General features: G+C 44.3%; 1 protein-coding gene across 2 annotated transcripts in view; it reads left to right on the top strand.

The window, feature by feature from the left end:
• The window catches only part of GPAT2 (glycerol-3-phosphate acyltransferase 2, mitochondrial), a 180,849-nt gene that overhangs the window by 10,356 nt on the left and 151,712 nt on the right, over positions 1–18,781 (top strand). Inside the window, exon 1 of one of the 2 annotated variants that reach the window (XM_073559517.1) lies at positions 12,757–12,852. The exons of the other annotated variant lie outside the window; for it this stretch is intronic. The gene's annotated coding sequence lies outside the window, so the exon portion shown is untranslated. Of the gene's footprint in view, positions 1–12,756; positions 12,853–18,781 lie in introns of those variants that run through there. 2 annotated transcript variants of the gene reach the window in all.

The following is an 18,781-nucleotide window of genomic DNA, read 5'->3' as shown; positions in this document are numbered from 1 at the left end:
CACAGTAGTATTCAAAGGCAAGATCCATCATTTTCAATATACGGCCATGCCCTTCGGTCTCTCTAAAGCACCGAGAATCTTCACCAAAGTGATGTTAGAGGTGGTGGCCTATCTTCGTCAGAAAGACACCCTAATTGTGCCGTACATTGATGACTTAGTTATCGGGAACTCTCTCACCCTGTGTACTAAACGGGTGGCTGATACGGTCTCATCTTTGCAGGATCTAGGCTGGATCATCAACTTCCAGAAGTCCAGACTTGTTCCGCACTCCCTTCAGATGTTCTTAGGGTTCCAGTTAGACTCTACAACCCAGAGATGTCTGCTCCCTAAGGTAAAAATTGCGCTCATAAGAGATAAAGTTGAGGCAGCAATAGATAGACCACGAATGTCTCTGAGAGAGGCTATGTCCCTATTGGGGTCGCTCTCGTCTTGCGCCCCGGCAGTTCAGTGGGCCCAATATCACGTCCGCACACTGCAATATCAAATCCTCCAGGAGGGCAGGCGACACGAAGGTCACCTCGAGAACAAGATAACCCTATCCCAGGAAGTCTTCACTTCTCTAGAATGGTGGCTAGATAGTAATCATCTGTCCACGGGAGTCCCATGGGTAATATCACCATCCCATATCTTAACCACCGACGCTAGTCCCCACGGCTGGGGAGCCCATATGGAGAATAGCTTCTGTCAAGGAAGGTGGACTAGGAATGAACTGGACTACTCATCTAATTTAAAGGAACTGACGGCAGTATATTATGCTCTACATCATTTTCTTCCACAGCTCCAGCAGAAGCACGTCAGGATCCTGTCAGACAACACCACTACAGTGGCCTATTTAAACAGACAGGAAGGTACTCGATCAGAGACTCTGATGTCTTCTGCGGCAAAAATCTTAAACTTAGCCGAAAATTGTTGGTTGTCCCTCTCTGCCCTCCATATCAAGGAAAGGAACAACCAAGACGGCAAGGGGAGTGGCGCCTCAATCACCAAATTTTCAAGGACATAGCAGCTATATGGGGACAACCTGAGGTGGACCTCTTTGCCACGAAAGAGAACAGACAAATAGAAACATTTGCCTTCCTGTCCCCGTCAGATCATCCAGACATACTGGTCGCCCTCCAGGCTTCATGGAACCTGGCATATGCCTTTCCTCCGATAATCCTTCTGCCACAGGTCATTCGGAAGATCAGAGAGGACAAGGCGAGGGTAATTTTGATAGCACCATTCTGGCCCAAGAGACCGTGGTTCTCATGGCTACAAACCATGTCGGTGTCAGATCCTTGGTTTCTCCCTTCGATTCCCAACCTACTCTCCCAAGACCCTTTTTTTCCACCCCCAAGTGGATAGCTTACACTTGACGGCGTGGAATTTGAAAGGCAGCTACTGAGATCAAGAGGGTTTGCCGAAACACTAATTACTACGCTGCTACAAAGCAGGAAGCAGTCCACTACTCAGATTTATTCAAAAATATGTAAAAAATGTCTGCAGTTCCATACAACCCCTCATGCCACAGAAATCCCGATAGTTCCTATCCTGGAATTTCTACAAAAAGGGAAAGATTTAGGTCTGGCAGTAAACACGCTAAAAGTCCAAGTGTCCGCATTAGGGGCACTGTATGGCCACAATATAGCAGGGAATAAGTGGGTATCACGATTTATTACAGCATGTGAGCGAACGACTCCGGTTCACATACCTACAATCCCTCCATGGCACCTAAATTTGGTCTTAGACGCCTTAACGGAAGCTCCCTTCGAACCAATAGACACAATATCTCTAGAATATTTGTGACTCAAGACGGCCCTCTTAGTAGCACTAACGTCTGCTAGGAGAGTGAGCGACATCCAAGCTCTATCCATAGACCCACCCTTTTTTTCAGATATACCAGGATAGGTTAATATTAAAGCCAGATCCCTCTTACCTTCCTAAGGTGTCAACAAAATTCCATAAATCTCAAGAGATACTCCTCCCGACCTTTAGAGATCCCTCCACTCCTGAGGAGCAGAAATTCCACACCTTGGATGTTAGAAGAACTGTCCTAAAATACATTGAGAGGTCCAGGAGCTGGAGGCAGTGCAGGGCTCTGTTCATATCTTTTCAGGGCTCTAAAAAATGGTATGGAGTCACGAAGAGCCCCTTATCCCGGTGGATCAGGGATGCCATTCGTTTAGCCTACTCCGCGAGAAGTGAAGATCCTCCGGAGAATATCAGAGCGCATACTACCAGAGCAATGGCATCCTCCTGGGCCGAGAGGGGAGACGTTCCAATCGAAGCCATATGTAAGGCGGCAATTTGGTCAACCCTTTCTACCTTCTATAATCACTATAGACTTGACCTTTCATCAACTTCTGACCTAAGCTTTGGCAGGACTGTCCTTGGCACGGTGGTCCCACCCAGGTGATGGTCTCTGGAATCTCTCCAGTGGGTGCTGTCATGGTGAAGGGTAAAAAGCTGGATTACTTACCGGTAATGCTCTTTTAATGAGTCCACGACAGCACCCGCTCACTTCCCTCCCTATCAAGCTATCAATAGCAATAAATACACCACATATTAACCCCTTCACGACCTATGACGCCTACGTAGGCGTCATGAAAAGCAGTGCCCAAACGACCTATGACGCCTACGTAGGCGTTATGCTATAAATAGCCCCCCTGCGGGTCGGGTGACCGGGGTCACTGAAAGGTCACCCGACCCGCACACAAAGGACCCTTCAGAGTTAACACCTGGGGGCGTGGCTTAGCCCCCACGTGCCTACGATCGCTCTGATTGGCTGTTAAAAGTGAAACTGCCAATCAGAGCGATTGTAATATTTCACCAATGAAAATTGGTGAAATATTACAATCCAGCCATGGCCGATGCTGAAATAGCATCGGACATGGCTGGACACCGAGACCCGACCCCCCCCACACCGACTGACGGCACCGATCGGCTGCCGCCACCTTCTGACGGCACCGATCGGCAGCCGCCGTCATGATCTGCCCCCCCCCCGCCTTCTCTCCGCCCCCCCAGCCCTCCGATCATCCCCTCTCACCCTCCGATCACCCCCTCACCCTCCTTTGTGCCTCCGATCTCCCGCTATCCGTCCCGGTGTCCTGCCGTCCAGCGTCATGGGCGCCGCCATCTTGCAAGATGGCGGGCGCATGCGCAGTGCGCCGAATCGAATCTGCAACGCTGCAGATTCATTCATTTATTTTGATCACTATGATAAACTTTCATAGTGATCAAAATAAATAAAAAGTAAATCACCGCCCCCTTTATCACCCCCATAGGTAGGGACAAATAATAAATTTTTTTTTTTTTTTTTTTTTTTCCCATTAGGGTTAGGTCCAGGGCTAGGGTTAGGGCTAGGGTTAGGGCTAGGGTTAGGGCTAGGGTTAGTGTTAGGGTTGGACTAAGGGTTAGGGTTGGACTAAGGGTTAGGGTTGGACTAGGGGTTAGGGTTGGACTAGGGGTTAGGGTTGGACTAGGGGTTAGGGTTGGACTAAGGGTTAGGGTTGGACTAAGGGTTAGGGTTGGACTAAGGGTTAGGGTTGGACTAAGGGTTAGGGTTGGACTAAGGGTTAGGGTTGGACTAAGGGTTAGGGTTGGACTAAGGGTTAGGGTTGGACTAAGGGTTAGGGTTGGACTAAGGGTTAGGGTTGAATCTAGGGTTAGGGTTGAATTTAGGGTTGGAATTGGGATTAGGGTTGGGGTTGGGATTACGGTTAGGCTTGTGGTTAGGGTTAGAGTTGGGATTTCGTTAGGGGTGTGTTGGGATTAGGGTTGTGGTTAGGGTTATGATTAGGGTTGGGATTAGGGTTAGGGGTGTGTTGGCGTTAGGGTTGGAGATAGAATTGAGGGGTTTCCACTGTTTAGGCACATCAGGGGCTCTCCAAACGCGACATGGAGCCACCATTTATTCCAGCCAATTTTGCGTTCAAAAAGTCAAACGGTGCTCCCTCCATTTCGAGCCCCGACGTGTGCCCAAACAGTGGTGTACCCCCACTTATGGGGTATCAGGGTACTCAGGAAAAATTGCACAACAACTTTAGGGGTCTAATTTCTCCTGTTACCCTTGGGAAAATAAAAAAAATGGGGGCTAAAATAATTATTTTTGTGGAAAAAAAAGATTTTTTATTTTCACGGTTCTGCGTTATAAACTTCTGTGAAGCACTTGGGGGTTCAACGTGCTCACCACACATCTAGATAAGTTCCTTGGGGGGTCTAGTTTCCAAAATGGGGTCACTTGTGGGGGGTTTCCACTGTTTAGGTACATCAGGGGCTCTGCAAACGTAACATGACGCCCACAGACCATTCCATCAAGTCTTCATTTCAAAGCGTCACTACTTCCCTTCCGAGCCCCAACGTGTGCCCAAACAGTGGTCCCCCCCCACTTATGGGGTACCAGCGTACTCAGGACACACTGGACAACAACTTTTGGGGTCCAATTTATCCTGTTACCCTTGTGAAAATAAAAAATAGTGGACTAAAAATAATTTTTTGAGGAAAAAAAAATATTTTTTTATTTTCACGGCTCTGCGTTATAAACTTCTGTGAAGCACTTGGGGGTTCAACGTGCTCACCACACATCTATATTAGTTTCTTGGGTGATCTAGTTTCCAAAATGGGGTCATTTGTGGGGGGTTTCCACTGTTTAGGTACATCAGGGGCTCTGCAAACATAACATGACGCCCACAGACCATTCCATCAAGTCGGCATTTCAAAACGTCACTACTTCCCTTCTGAGCCCCAACGTGTGCCCAAACAGTGGTCCCCCCCACATATGTGGTACCAGCGTACTCAGGACAAGCTGGACAACAACTTTTGGGGTCCAATTTATCCTGTTACCTTTGTGAAAATAAAAAATAGCAGGCTAAAAATTTATTTTTTGAGGGAAAAAAAATATTTTTATTTTAATGGCTCTGCGTTATAAACTTCTGTGTAGCACCTGGGGGTTCAAAGTGCTCACTATGCATCTAGATAAGTTCCTTAGGGGGTCTAGTTTCCAAAATGGGGTCATTTGTGGGGGAGCTCCAAAGTTTACGCACACAGGGGCTCTGCAAACACAACATGGTGTCCGCTAACGATTGGAGCTAATTTTCCATTCAAAAAGTCAAATGACGCTCCTTCCCTTCTGAGTCATGCCGTGCGCTCAAACAGTGGTTTTCCCCCACATATGGGGTACCAGTGTACTCAGGACAAACTGGACAACAACTTTTGGGGTCCAATTTATCCTGTTACCCTTGGGAAAATAAAAAATAGCGGGCTAAAAAATCATTTTTGAGGAAAAAAAAATATTTTTTTATTTTCACTGCTCTGCGTTATAAACTTCTGTGAAGCACTTGGGGGTTCAAAGTGCTCACCACACATCTAGATAAGTTCCTTCGGGGGTCTAGTTTCCAAAATGGGGTCACTTGTGGGGGAGCTCCAATGTTTAGGCACACAGGGGCTCTCCAAATGCGACATGGTGTCCGCTAACGATTGGAGCTAATTTTCCAATCAAAAAGTCACATGGCGCTCCTTCCCTTCCGGGCCTTGCGGTGCGCCCAAACAGTGGTTTATGACCACATATGAGATATTGATGTACTCAGGAGAAATTGCCCAACAAATTTTAGGATCCATTTTATCCTGTTGCCCATGTGAAAATGAAAAAACTGAGGCCAAATAAAATTTTTGTGAAAAAAAAAAAGTACTTTTTTTTTTTACAGATCAATTTGTGAAGCACCTGGGGGTTCAAAGTGCATACTATGCATCTAGATAAGTTCTTTGGAGGGTCTAGTTTCCAAAATGGGCTCACTTGTGGGGGAGCTCCAATGTTTAGGCACACAGGTACTCTTAAAACAAGACATGGCAACCGCTAAACATTCAAGCATATTTTACATTCAAAAAGTAAAATGGCGCTCCTTGCCTTCTGAGCCCTGCCGTGCGCCCAAACAGTGGTTTATGACCACATATGAGGTATCAGTGTACTCAGGAGAAATTGCCCAACAAATTTTAGGATACATTTTATCCTGTTACCCATGTGAAAATGAAAAAACTGATGCTAAAATAAAATTTTGGTTGGAAAAATTAAAATGTCCATTTTTTCATTCCATGTTGCTAATTGCTAATAATCTTAGTTCCTGTGAAGCACCTGAAGGGTTAATAATCTTCTTGAATATAGTTTTGAGTAGCTTGAGGGGTGCAGTTTTTAGAATGGTGACACTTTTGGGTATTTTCTGCCATATAGACCCCTCAAAGTGACTTCAAATGTGAGGTGGTCCCTAAAAAAAATGGTTTTGTAAATTTTGTTGTAAAAATGAGAAATTGCTGGTCAACTTTTAACCCTTATAACTTCCTAACGAAAAAAATGTTGTTTCCAAAATTGTGCTGATGTAAAGTAGACATGTGGGAAATGTTATTTATTAACTATTTTGTGTCACATAACTCTCTGGTTTAACAGAATAAAAATTCAAAATTTGAAAATTGCAAAATTTTCAAAATTTTTGCCAAATTTCCATTTTTTTCACAAATAAACGCAAAAATTATTGACCTAAATATACCACTATCATGAAGCCCAATATGTCACGAAAAAACAATCTCGGAATCGCTAGGATGCGTTGAAGCGTTCCTGAGTTATTACCTCATAAAGGGACATTGGTCAGAATTGCAAAAAATGGCCAGGTCATTAAGGTCAAAATAGGCTGGGTCATGAAGGGGTTAAAGTGTATCTCCTAAAGATGAATAAGTAAATTTGCAAATGCAAAGACATTGCCTAACTCTTGGCGGTCCTCCTGGTACTCTGAAGATTAAAGCTGACACGTCACTCCTTGTATATAAGTGGTGCCTGGATAAAGGGTTACCACTCCCTTATATATCTGGAGAATAGAATGTCCGGCACTCAATTTTATTTGCTGCTCAAAATTATTTTATTTCAATAAAAATAAGGCTCATTACTGGAATCTAAATGTGCAGATAAATCTCATGACAAAAGTAGATCATGGCGCGACCTAAAAGATATTAAGGAAATGGTGTTAAAATGGAATAGAATTCGCATACTATGTATATCTTTATGTTGCAAAGAAATTTTAATAGAGATATACACCCCCAGAAAAAGGACTAATAGAGTTTTTACAGAGGAATATCAGATTGAAAATTAAATTAGGTTCATACATAACCCATGATGAATATATAGTAATCAAGAGTCCATTCTAAGGTACCATATAAAATATAAAAAATAAAAATGTACACATGCATAAACCTAGTGAATGCATATGCAAATACATCCACATAATTCAAATTAGACCAGCAATATCGTAATCCCTATTAAGTCCCTTGGGTTCTAAACTTTGTAAATATTGAATGCAATATGCTTCTCTTAATTGTAATTTCGTAATCAGGTCACCGCCTCTTCTATTAACACTGACTTGTTCCAACACCAAAAAACGTAAATGGGCAATTGTATGACCTGCCGTATGAAAATGGTATGGAATAGGAAGATGATCTTTTTTGCAACGTATGTCCGATTTATGGTGTGGTATGCGATCCTTGATCGCCTGTGTAGTTTCTCCAACATATATCTTACCACAAGGGCATTTGATGGCATAAACAACTGATTTTGAATCGCAGGTGTGGAAACCCTGTATAAGGATATCAACACCTGTGAATGGATGTGAAATGTGAGAACCTTTGAGAACATTCGCGCAATGGGCGCACTGCAAACATGGAAATGTACCTTTACGTTGCGTGGAGAGGAAAGTCTGTTTAGAAACCATGCGGGATGAGCCAATATCTGCCCTAATCATTTTATTTTTTAAATTACTAGGTCTTCTAAAACAAGGGAGGAAGGGATTTTGGAACGCTGGAATATTCGGAAAACTGTCTCGCAATATATACCAGTGTTTGCGAATTAGGTTATGTAACTTGTACATAAAGGGATGGAATGTATGGATGAAAGGAATTCTATCTGATACGGAAGATCTGGTAACAGTATTAGTCCTATTTTGACATTTCTGGAGTAATCGTTTAGGATAACCTCTTTGAATGAATTTCTCTTCCATCTCATGAATTCTTTCTAAACAAGTTTCTGAATTGCTAACTATTCTACGAACCCTTTCAAATTGGGAGAGTGGAACAGATTGTTTAACCACCTTAGGATGGCAACTCTGATATAGAAGTAAGTTATTCCGATCAGTATCTTTAACATAAAGATCGAATGTTAAATTACCCTCCTCATCTTGTAATATCTTAGTATCCAAAAATTAATCTCCGATAAACTAAAGTTAAGGGTAAAGGTTAGTTCTGGCCAAACATCATTTATTTGTTTGAATAAATTCTCTAAACTATCAATCGTGCCTCTCCACAGGCAAAAAACATCATCAATGTATCGACGCCATAAAAGGCAATGGGACTGATACAATTCATTGGAATAAATGTAATCTGATTCAAAAAAGGACCTAAAACAATTTGCTTATGGGGGGGCCACATTGGACCCCATCACTGTACCTTGTCTTTGGAGGTAGAAGGTATCTTCAAAAATGAAAAAATTCTTTGAGAGAACAATTTCTAATTACTCCATGAGAAATGTAATAAAAAAGGTACTGCGTAACCCTAGACCTAAATCAGTCAAAGTAATTGGTGTGGATTTAGTCACAGATAATAATCTATTATTAGGATCACTAAAATTAGCCTTCAAACGTAGATTTCTGTAAAATCTTTGTAAATCTATATCTAATTGAAAAGAATTAAATCTATGTCGGGCAGAATGATAATCCCTTTTGTAATAAACGTGTTTGTGAAGAATTCAGGCATTTAGCGGAAATATTAACTACTAAATTGGCATTACCTCTGGATCTGGTGTGCATCCCTTGCCGGTTGGTTTATGAAACACTGGCAGACATACAGATTTAATTCTTTTCAATTAGATTTAGATTTACAAAGATTTTACAGAAATCTACGTTTGAAGGCTCATTTTAGTGATCCTAATAATAGATTATTATTTGTGACTAAATCCACACCAATTAATATGACTGATTTAGGTCTAAGGTTGCGCAGTACCTTTTTTATTACATTTCTCATGGAGTTATTATAAATTGTTCTCTCAAAGAATTTTTTCATTTTTGAAGCTACCTTTTACCTCCAAAGACAAGGTACAGCGATGGGGTCCAATGTGGCCCCCCCCCCATACGCAAATTGTTTTATGTCCTTTTTTGAATCAGATTACATTTATTCCAATGAATTGTATCAGTCCCATTGCCTTTTATGGCGTCGATACATTGATGATGTTTTTTGCCTGTGGAGAGGCACGATTGATAGTTTAGAGAATTTTTTCAAACAAATAAATGATGTTTGGCCAGAACTAACCTTTACCCTTAACTTTAGTTTATTGGAGATTAATTTTTTGGATACTAAGATATTACCAGATGAGGAGGGTAATTTAACATTCGATCTTTATGCTAAAGATACCGATCGGAATAACTTCTATATCAGAGTTGCCATCCTAAAGGTACTGTCACACTTAGCAATGTACCAGCGATCCCGACCAGCGATATGACGCGGTCAGGATCGCTGGTACATCGCTAAGTGGTCGCTAGTGAGCTGCCACACAGGCAGATCTCACCAGCGACATCGCTGGGGCCGGGGGTCGCTACTTACCTGTCACACCAGGCGATCCTGCGTCCTCCCGCCCGGCTCCACGCGTCGCTCGTCTCTCCACAGGAAGCGCCGCAGGAAGCTGACGACGAGAAACGGTCCTGGACGTTCTCGCGCGATCAGCGATAACCAGCAGGGGAGCGGGTCGTAGGTAAGTATCAAACACAGCGATATCGCTAGCAATATCGCTATAACATCACAAGTTATAGCGATATTGCTAGCGATATCGCTTAGTGTGACATGCCCTTAAGGTGGTTAAACAATCTGTTCCACTCTCCCAATTTGAAAGGGTTCGTAGAATAGTTAGCAATTCAGAAACTTGTCTAGAAAGAATTCATGGGATGAAAGAGAAATTCATTCAAAGAGGTTATCCTAAACGATTACTCCAGAAATGTCAAAATAGGACTAATACTGTTACCAGATCTTCCGTATCATATAGAATTCCTTTCATCCATACATTCCATCCCTTTATGTACAAGTTACATATCCTAATTCGTAAACACTGGTATATATTGCGAGACAGTTTTCTGAATATTCCAGCGTTCCAAAATCCCTTCCTCCCTTGTTTTAGAAGACTTAGTAATTTAAAAAATAAAATGATTAGGGCAGATATTGGCTCATCCCGCATGGTTCTAAACAGACTTTCCTCTCCACGCAACGTAAAGGTACATTTCCATGTTTGCAGTGCGCCCAATGCGCGAATGTTCTCAAGGGTTCTCACATTTCACATCCATTCACAGGTGTTGATATCCCTATACAGGGTTTCCACACCTGCGATTCAAAATCAGTTGTTTATGCCATCAAATGCCCTTGTGGTAAGATACAGTGGGGAAAAAAAGTATTTAGTCAGTCAGCAATAGTGCAAGTTCCACCACTTAAAAAGATGAGAGGCGTCTGTAATATACATCATAGGTAGACCTCAACTATGGGAGACAAACTGAGAAAAAAAAATCCAGAAAATCACAGTGTCAGTTTTTTTTTCATTTTATTTGCATATTATGGTGGAAAATAAGTATTTGGTCAGAAACAAAATTTCATCTCAATACTTTGTGATTTATCCTTTGTTGGCAATGACAGAGGTCAAACGTTTTCTGTAAGTCTTCACAAGGTTGCCACACACTGTTGTTGGTATGTTGGCCCATTCCTCCATGCAGATCTCCTCTAGAGCAGTGATGTTTTTGGCTTTTCGCTTGGCAACACGGACTTTCAACTCCCTCCAAAGGTTTTCTATAGGGTTGAGATTTGGAGACTGGCTAGGCCACTCCAGGACCTTGAAATGCTTCTTACGAAGCCACTCCTTCATTGCCCTGGCGGTGTGCTTTGGATCATTGTCATGTTGAAAGACCCAGCCACGTTTCATCTTCAATGCCCTTGCTGATGGAAGGAGGTTTGCACTCAAAATCTCACGATACATGGCCCCATTCATTCTTTCATGTACCCGGATCAGTCGTCCTGGCCCCTTTGCAGAGAAACAGCCCCAAAGCATGATGTTTCCACCACCATGCTTTACAGTAGGTATGGTGTTTGATGGATGCAACTCAGTATTCTTTTTCCTCCAAACACGACAAGTTGTGTTTCTACCAAACAGTTCCAGTTTGGTTTCATCAGACCATAGGACATTCTCCCAAAACTCCTCTGGATCATCCAAATGCTCTCTAGCAAACTTCAGACGGGCCCGGACATGTACAGGCTTAAGCAGTGGGACACGTCTGGCACTGCAGGATCTGAGTCCATGGTGGCGTAGTGTGTTACTTATGGTAGGCCTTGTTACATTGGTCCCAGCTCTCTGCAGTTCATTCACTAGGTCCCCCCGCGTGGTTCTGGGATTTTTGCTCACCGTTCTTGTGATCATTCTGACCCCACGGGGTGGGATTTTGCGTGGAGCACCAGATCGAGGGAGATTATCAGTAGTCTTGTATGTCTTCCATTTTCTAATTATTGCTCCCACAGTTGATTTCTTCACTCCAAGCTGGTTGGCTATTGCAGATTCAGTCTTCCCAGCCTGGTGCAGGGCTACAATTTTGTTTCTGGTGTCCTTTGACAGCTCTTTGGGCTTCTCCATAGTGGAGTTTGGAGTCAAACTGTTTGAGGGTGTGCACAGGTGTCTTTTTATACTGATAACAAGTTTAAACAGGTGCCATTACTACAGGTAATGAGTGGAGGAAAGAGGAGACTCTTAAAGAAGAAGTTACAGGTCTGTGAGAGCCAGAAATCTTGATTGATTGTTTCTGACCAAATACTTATTTTCCACCATAATATGCAAATAAAATGAAAAAAAAACAATGTGATTTTCTGGATTTTTTTTTCTCAGTTTGTCTCCCATAGTTGAGGTTTACCTATGATGTAAATTACAGACGCCTCTCATTTTTTTAAGTGGTGGAACTTGCACTATTGCTGACTGACTAAATACTTTTTTTCCCCACTGTATATGTTGGAGAAACTACACAGGCGATCAATGATCGCATACAACACCGTAAATCGGACATACGTTGCAAAAAAGATCATCTTCCTATTCCATACCATTTCCATACGGCAGGTCATACAATTGCCCAGTTATGTTTTTTGGTGTTGGAACAAGTCAGTGTTAATAGAAGAGGCGGTGACCTAATTAGGAAATTAAGAGAAGCCTATTGGATTATTTACAAAGTTTAGAACCCAAGGGACTTAATGGGGATTACGATATTACTGGTCTAATTTGAATTATGTGGATGTATTTGCATACACTAGGTTTATGCATGTGTACATTTATATTTTTTATATTTTATATGGTACCTTAGAATGGACTCTTTTGATTACTATATATTCATCATGGGTTATGTATGAACCTAATTTAATTTTCAATCTGATATTCCTCTGTAAAAACTCTATTAGTCCTTTTTCTGGTGGTGTATATCTCTATTAAAATTTCTTTGCAACCTAAAGATATATATAGTATGTGAATTCTATTCCATTTTAACACCATTTCCTTAATATCTTTTAGGTCGCGCCATGATCTACTTTTGTCATGAGATTTATCTGCACATTTAGATTCCAGTAATGAGCCTTATTTTTATTGAAATAAAATAATTTTGAGCAGCAAATAAAATTGAGTGCCGGACATTCTATTCTCCTCCTGGTACTCTGAAATACAAAACTGAGGAGGAAAGGCGGACCGCCCCCTTTTATCTTTCTGTAGGTTTCCTATTCCAAAGCGGCGGATCCGATACCTCCAGTGGGTGCTGTCGTGGACTCATTAAAAGAGCATTACTGGTAAGTAATCCGGCTTTTCTCTGCTCTATATAGAAGCAGGAAGTCTCTTGTCCCTGCATTTATCATTCCCCTTTTCAACTCCTGACTCAGCTGCTCCCTCTTCCCCCCCCTGCCAGGGACTTTTGCAGTGACTGATGACCCATAAAGGGATAACTGACCTACTGTTCCTACATAGCGCTTAGAAGGCTACAGCTGGTCAGTTATTAACCCCTTAACGACCGCTGATACGCCATTAAACGGCGGTAGTTAAGAAAACGTAAACCACAGCGCCGCTAATTAACGTTGCTGTGGAAAAAGTGTATAGCGCCCCCCCCAGAGTCGGATTTTTTCCGGGGTCTCTGCTGCCAGGGGTAGCCGAGACCCCAGAGAACATGATTCGGGACGGTTTTTACCGACCCCAGTTTTGCGATCGCCGTTATTAACCGTATAACGGTGACTGCAAAAAAAAAAAAAAAAAGCCGTTGTGCCTTTTAATTTCTCTTCTAATGTGATCGCATATCAGAGGAGAGAGAAATAGGGTCCCCGATACCTCCCGGTGGTCCTAGGCCCACGTGCTTCCTCCCATGGGCACCGCCATCTTCTTCCGGGAAAAAAATGGCGGCTGCATGTGCAGTGAGCCCGCCGAGATCGGCCGGCCGGCAACAATATGAAGATTTTTCCTATTGGTTCATTTTGGTCACTGTGATAGGGTCTATCACAGTTATCAAACTAAAAAAATATAGTAAATAACCCCCCCCCCCTTTATCACCCCATAGTTAGGGAAAAATAATGAAATAAAGAAAATATATTTATTTTCACTTTACATTAGGGTTAGATTTAGGCTAAAGTAAGAATTAGGGTTGGAATTAGGGATAGGGTGGCAATTAGGGTTAGTGATAGGGTTGGAATTAGGGTTAGGGTTGGGATTAGGGTTAAGGTTGTTATTAGGGATAGGGGTGTGTTGGGGTTAGGTTTGTGGTTAGAGTTATGGTTAGGGTTGGGATTAGGGTTAGGGGTGTGTTGGGGTTAGGGTTGGAGTTAGAATTGAGGGGATTCCACTGTTTAGGCACATCAGGGGGTCTCCAAATGCGACATGGCGCCACCATTGATTCCAGCCGATTTTGCGTTCAATAAGTCAAATGGTGCTCCCTCCCTTCCAAGCCCCTACGTGTGCCCAAACAGTGGCTTACCACAAAATATAGCGCATCAGCGTACTCAGGACAAATTCCACAACAACTTTTGTGGTCTAATTTCTCCTGTTACCCTTGGGGAAATAAAAAAATTTGGGGCTAAAAAATCATTTTTGTGGAAATAAAAGGATTTTTTATTTTCATGGCTCTGCGTTATAAACTTCTATGAAGCACTTAGGGGTTCAAAGTGCTCACCAAACATCTAGATAAGCTCCTTGGGGGGTATAGTTTCCAAAATGTGTTCACATGTGGGGGGTTCTACTGTTTAGGCACATCAAGGGCTCTGCAAACGTAACATGACGCCCGCAGATCATTCCATCAAAGTTTGCATTTCAAAACGTCACTACTTCCCTTCCGAGCCCCGACGTGTTCCCCCCCCACATATGGGGTACCAGGGTACTCAGGACAAATTGGACAACAACTTTTGGGGTCTAATTTCTCCTGTTACCCTAGTGAAAATAAAAAAAAGCTGGCTAAAAAATCATTTTTGTGGAAAAAACATGATTTGTTATTTTCACAGCACTGCGTTCCAAAATTTAGTGAAACACTTGGGGGTTCAAAGTTCTCCCAACACATTTAGATAAGTTCCTTGGGGTGTCTAGATTCCAAAATGGGGTCACTTGGGGGTTTCTACTGCTTAGGCACATCAGGGGCTCTGCAAACGCAACATGACTGTGATGGTCAACGTGTGACTGGACACACCACCTCCAGCAGGGCGAACTTAAATAATATAACGTGCAGCCGGATACACCGCCTCCAGCAGGCGAATTTCAGAATTACACGTATAACTGGATACACCGCCTCCAGTAGGGCGAATTTAAATATAACGTGCAACCGGATACACCGCCTCCAGCAGGCGAATTTCAGAATTACACGTATACCTGGATACACCGCCTCCAGCAGGGCGAATTTAAATAATAAAGGGAAACACCAGGGTAACTGATACAATGGAGGGCCCTGCGATAGGGAACGGGGACGTGGAGACCTCCTGCACTCCCCTGAGACAGTCTCTACACTCCTAACAGTCCCTATAGAGGCTCCGCACCTGTCGCTGAGCTGGAACCTAAGAACCCTAGCTCGCCCTGCACCTAGCCCTTTCTAATGAAATGGACGGTGCAGAAACTAATCCCACCACTGCACTGAAACACACAGAAGGAAAGGTACAAAACGGGTAACACCACTTAGCTTTGCTCTGTTGCTCTTGCTCCCAGCAACAGAGTCCAGCATCAGAATGCAGCTTTCCTCCTGAATAGCTGCTACCAAGCTTTGTCAGAGCTGCAAGGAAATCCTTTCTGTGACTCCTTCCACAGCAGGACTCTGACTGTGCTGCAAGGAACTCTCTCTAGCTCCTTCCTCCACCAAGGATGGTTGGAAATTACCACTATCACCAACAGTGAGTGAGAGAACAAGACACACTTATATAGTTAAACCAGAGCAATCACACCTGTTAGTGATAATCACATGCACTAAACCAGAGTGCAATGACCCTACCGGCCACCGGGGGCAAAACTAGAACTGAAATCACCACAGTGCAATGACCCTAATGGCCACCGGGGGCAAAACTACCTTAAAGCCAAAGGCTTGAAGGAAAAAAAAAAAGGTTACTAGTGCATTTATCTGTCATAATCCAACCTGGATCATGACAGTACCCTCCCTCAATGAGGGGCCTCTGGACCCTCAAGACCGATCCTCATCAGGGAACCACCTACAGCGGGGACGCCCAGGTCCAGAGTTCACCCCAACAACTACCTGAACTTCAGGTTGATGACAAACGAGCACCGCTGGCATTGGCAACGTATGTTCTGGAGGACCACACATCTCCGGAGCGCCGACCTGGGGAACGAGTTGTGTATGTGTATGTTTGGGGGTAACTCGAGCTGGTAAGACTCCGCAACATACTTCCACTGGATGTTTTTTGGTGGCCACCCATACATACTCGTTAACACACAGGTCTGGACCTGAAAGTTTATTGCCATACATTCGTTTGTCACAATTCGGTGAACTCTTTCTGGGATTGACAACAGAGGCGTCCCCCTGTGTCACCACACTCACACCCCCACAATTCACCACTGGGTACACCACCCTCCAACCCCTTCCACCACGAGGTCTGCGCCTCCCAGGGTTGGCTAATGGTGAGGGTTGAGACTTGCCCCTACTCTCCTGCAGCACATCTGCTCTCACAAAAGAGAAAGGGGTCGGTTGAAGAGAGACGGCTGAGACAGTAGTCCCTAGGCAGCAGCCCTCACACGACTGCCCCCAGCTGACCACTTCCCTCGCCCGCCAATCTATTACCGAGTTGTGTTTTTTCAGCCAAGGGAGGCCTAAAACGATAGGTACTGGCATTCCCTCCAAGACGTAGCATGACAAGGACTCCTCATGATGTCCTATACGTAGATGGATATTTTCTACGACTTGGGTCAAGCTCCCCTGGCTCAGTGGAACAGAGTTTATGGCCTGGACGCTTATAGGTTGGGCTAGCGTCCTACACCTCAGGCCATGAGTCTGGACAAAGCGAGCATCCACCAGACTGACTCCTGCTCCGCTGTCCACAAGCACCGGTATCACCTCCGGTACCCCGCCAGCCAACACCTCTGCTGACATAGTACTTTGGGAGGGCAAAATGGAGGAAATATACACTCCCTGGTCGCCTCCCTCCAAGCGACTAGGGGAATGCGGCTTCTCAGATGGCACAGATAATTTGGGGCAGGTTGGGCAAGCCTTCAGGACATGACCAGTCTGCCCACAGTAAAAACATGCCGACACCACTCCCCGAACCGTAGGCAGCTCCGTACACAAACTTGCTCCTTCTACTTGCATAGGTTCGTCTGGAGACTTGGCACGCACTGGGCAGGCTCTCATGAAATGGCCCAGCTTCCCACAGGAAAAACATACCCCCCCACCACGATGAGCCGCAGACACCCCCTTTTTTGTACCAACAACACCGGGCTGTCTGGGTTACTCCGTCCGCACTGGTGGGTCCTCCTCCCTAGCGAGGACAACAGGGGGCACATTTTGTGTATGTCTCTCCCTATGGCGTCTATTCACCTAGATGGCAAGGGACATGGTGGCCTCCAGCGACCTGGGGGCGAGTATCCTGCAACTTTGGAGACAGAAACACAAACAAAGAGCACAGAATGACAAATGTACAAAAATACCTTGCAGTAAGACTTATGACAGTAGTCAGCAAGTGCTGATAAAAGGTAATAACAAATACAGGGTATTTAGTCGATACTTTTTTTGGAAAAAAATGTATGCCAAGCTGCTCCACCTCGTCAAGGTAACCCGTATTGAAGCAGTCCCTATCTAATGTATTTAAAGCCTGAACATATGAACAGTATCTAAATGAGCAGGATTAAGACAGGTGCTTTCTAGTATGGGCACGTGGTGCAAGACAGCACTTGCTGACTACTGTCATATGTCTTACTGCAAGGTATTTTTGCACATTTGTCATTCTTTGCTCTTTGTGTTTGTCAGGGTGGTGTGAACATTGTCCAACAGACTTGTTCACATTTGTGCATGTCACATGTGTGTTTTTAATCCAGTTTTTTTTGTGCTTATGCATAATTTGAGAGACCCCACCCCTCTCTTGTGTGACATGCACATAAGGAGCTGTCTTGCACCATGTGCCCAGAGCAATCACACCTGCTTTATAATCACATGCACTAAACTAAAGAAACCAGAGTGCAATGACCCTAACGGCCACCGGGGGCAAAACTAGAACTGAAACCAACACAGTGCAATGACCCTAATGGCCACCGGGGGCAAAACTATCTTTAAGCACCAAGCTTAAGGAAAAAAAAAGGTTACTAGTGCATTTTATCTGTCATGATCCAGCATGGATCATGACAATGACGACCGCAAACCATTCCATCAAAGTCTGCATTCCAAAACGACGCTCCTTCCCTTCCTAGCTCTGCCATGCACCCAAACAGTGGTCCCATCCACATATTGAATATCAGCGTACTGAGTACAATTTGCACAACTTTTGTGGTCCAATTTCTCCAGTTACCCTTGTGAAAATGAAAAATAGCGGGCTAAAAAAAAAATCATTTTTGAGGAAAAAAAATTATTTATTTTTCCTATCGCCACGACAGCACCCACGGAGAGAGGTGATCCGCCCACCATCAGGTTAGGAACCTACAGGTTAAAAAGGGGGGCGGTCCCCCTTGCCTACTCAGTTTTGGTTTCCTGTCCTGATGGTAACCTGCGGGAAGAAGACCTCACCCAGGTCCAAGCAGCCTCTGCGCGGTGTCTGAGGGAACGAGCCTGGGATGCCGGAAGCAGCATCGGGGGTGCTCTGCACACAGACCCCTCCTCGTCTGATTCATGGATGTCGCGATCGCAAGGTCCGGGGGAGGCCTCCCTGGGTTGCGCGGGCGCAGGGCAGGAGGAGCGGTGCCCTTTGCGTTCATCCTAGGAGCCGCCAACACTCAGTATGCCGGTGGTGGTGTGCGCCTATGACTCGGAAGTGCAAGGAGGACTTCCGGGGGATACCGGGGAGGAGGCGTGGCCAGGCTCTTTTTAGTCCGACGTGGTGCTACGCCCTATGTGCGCGTATGGAAGCCTCTCTGGGAACATGGAGCACCAGCCAGCGGCAGAAGCAGCGGCAGCGGTCGTTCAAATAATAAAAAGACAGGGATGAGCAGGGGCGCCAGCAGGCAGAGGCCCCTATATCATCTGCAGAATCCCCTCAGGAACTGGTACTCCTCAGAGAAGACAGCTTTGGATGGTGAGTGTGATGTGGCATCCAGTAGCTGAAT

Source organism: Dendrobates tinctorius, unplaced genomic scaffold, assembly GCF_039654945.1.
Source record: "Dendrobates tinctorius isolate UK_male_01 unplaced genomic scaffold, ASM3965494v1 ptg000272l, whole genome shotgun sequence".
NCBI lineage: Eukaryota > Metazoa > Chordata > Amphibia > Anura > Dendrobatidae > Dendrobates > Dendrobates tinctorius.
The sequence above is the reverse complement of the archived record's forward strand: the minus strand, read 5'-3'. Positions and strand labels throughout refer to the sequence as shown.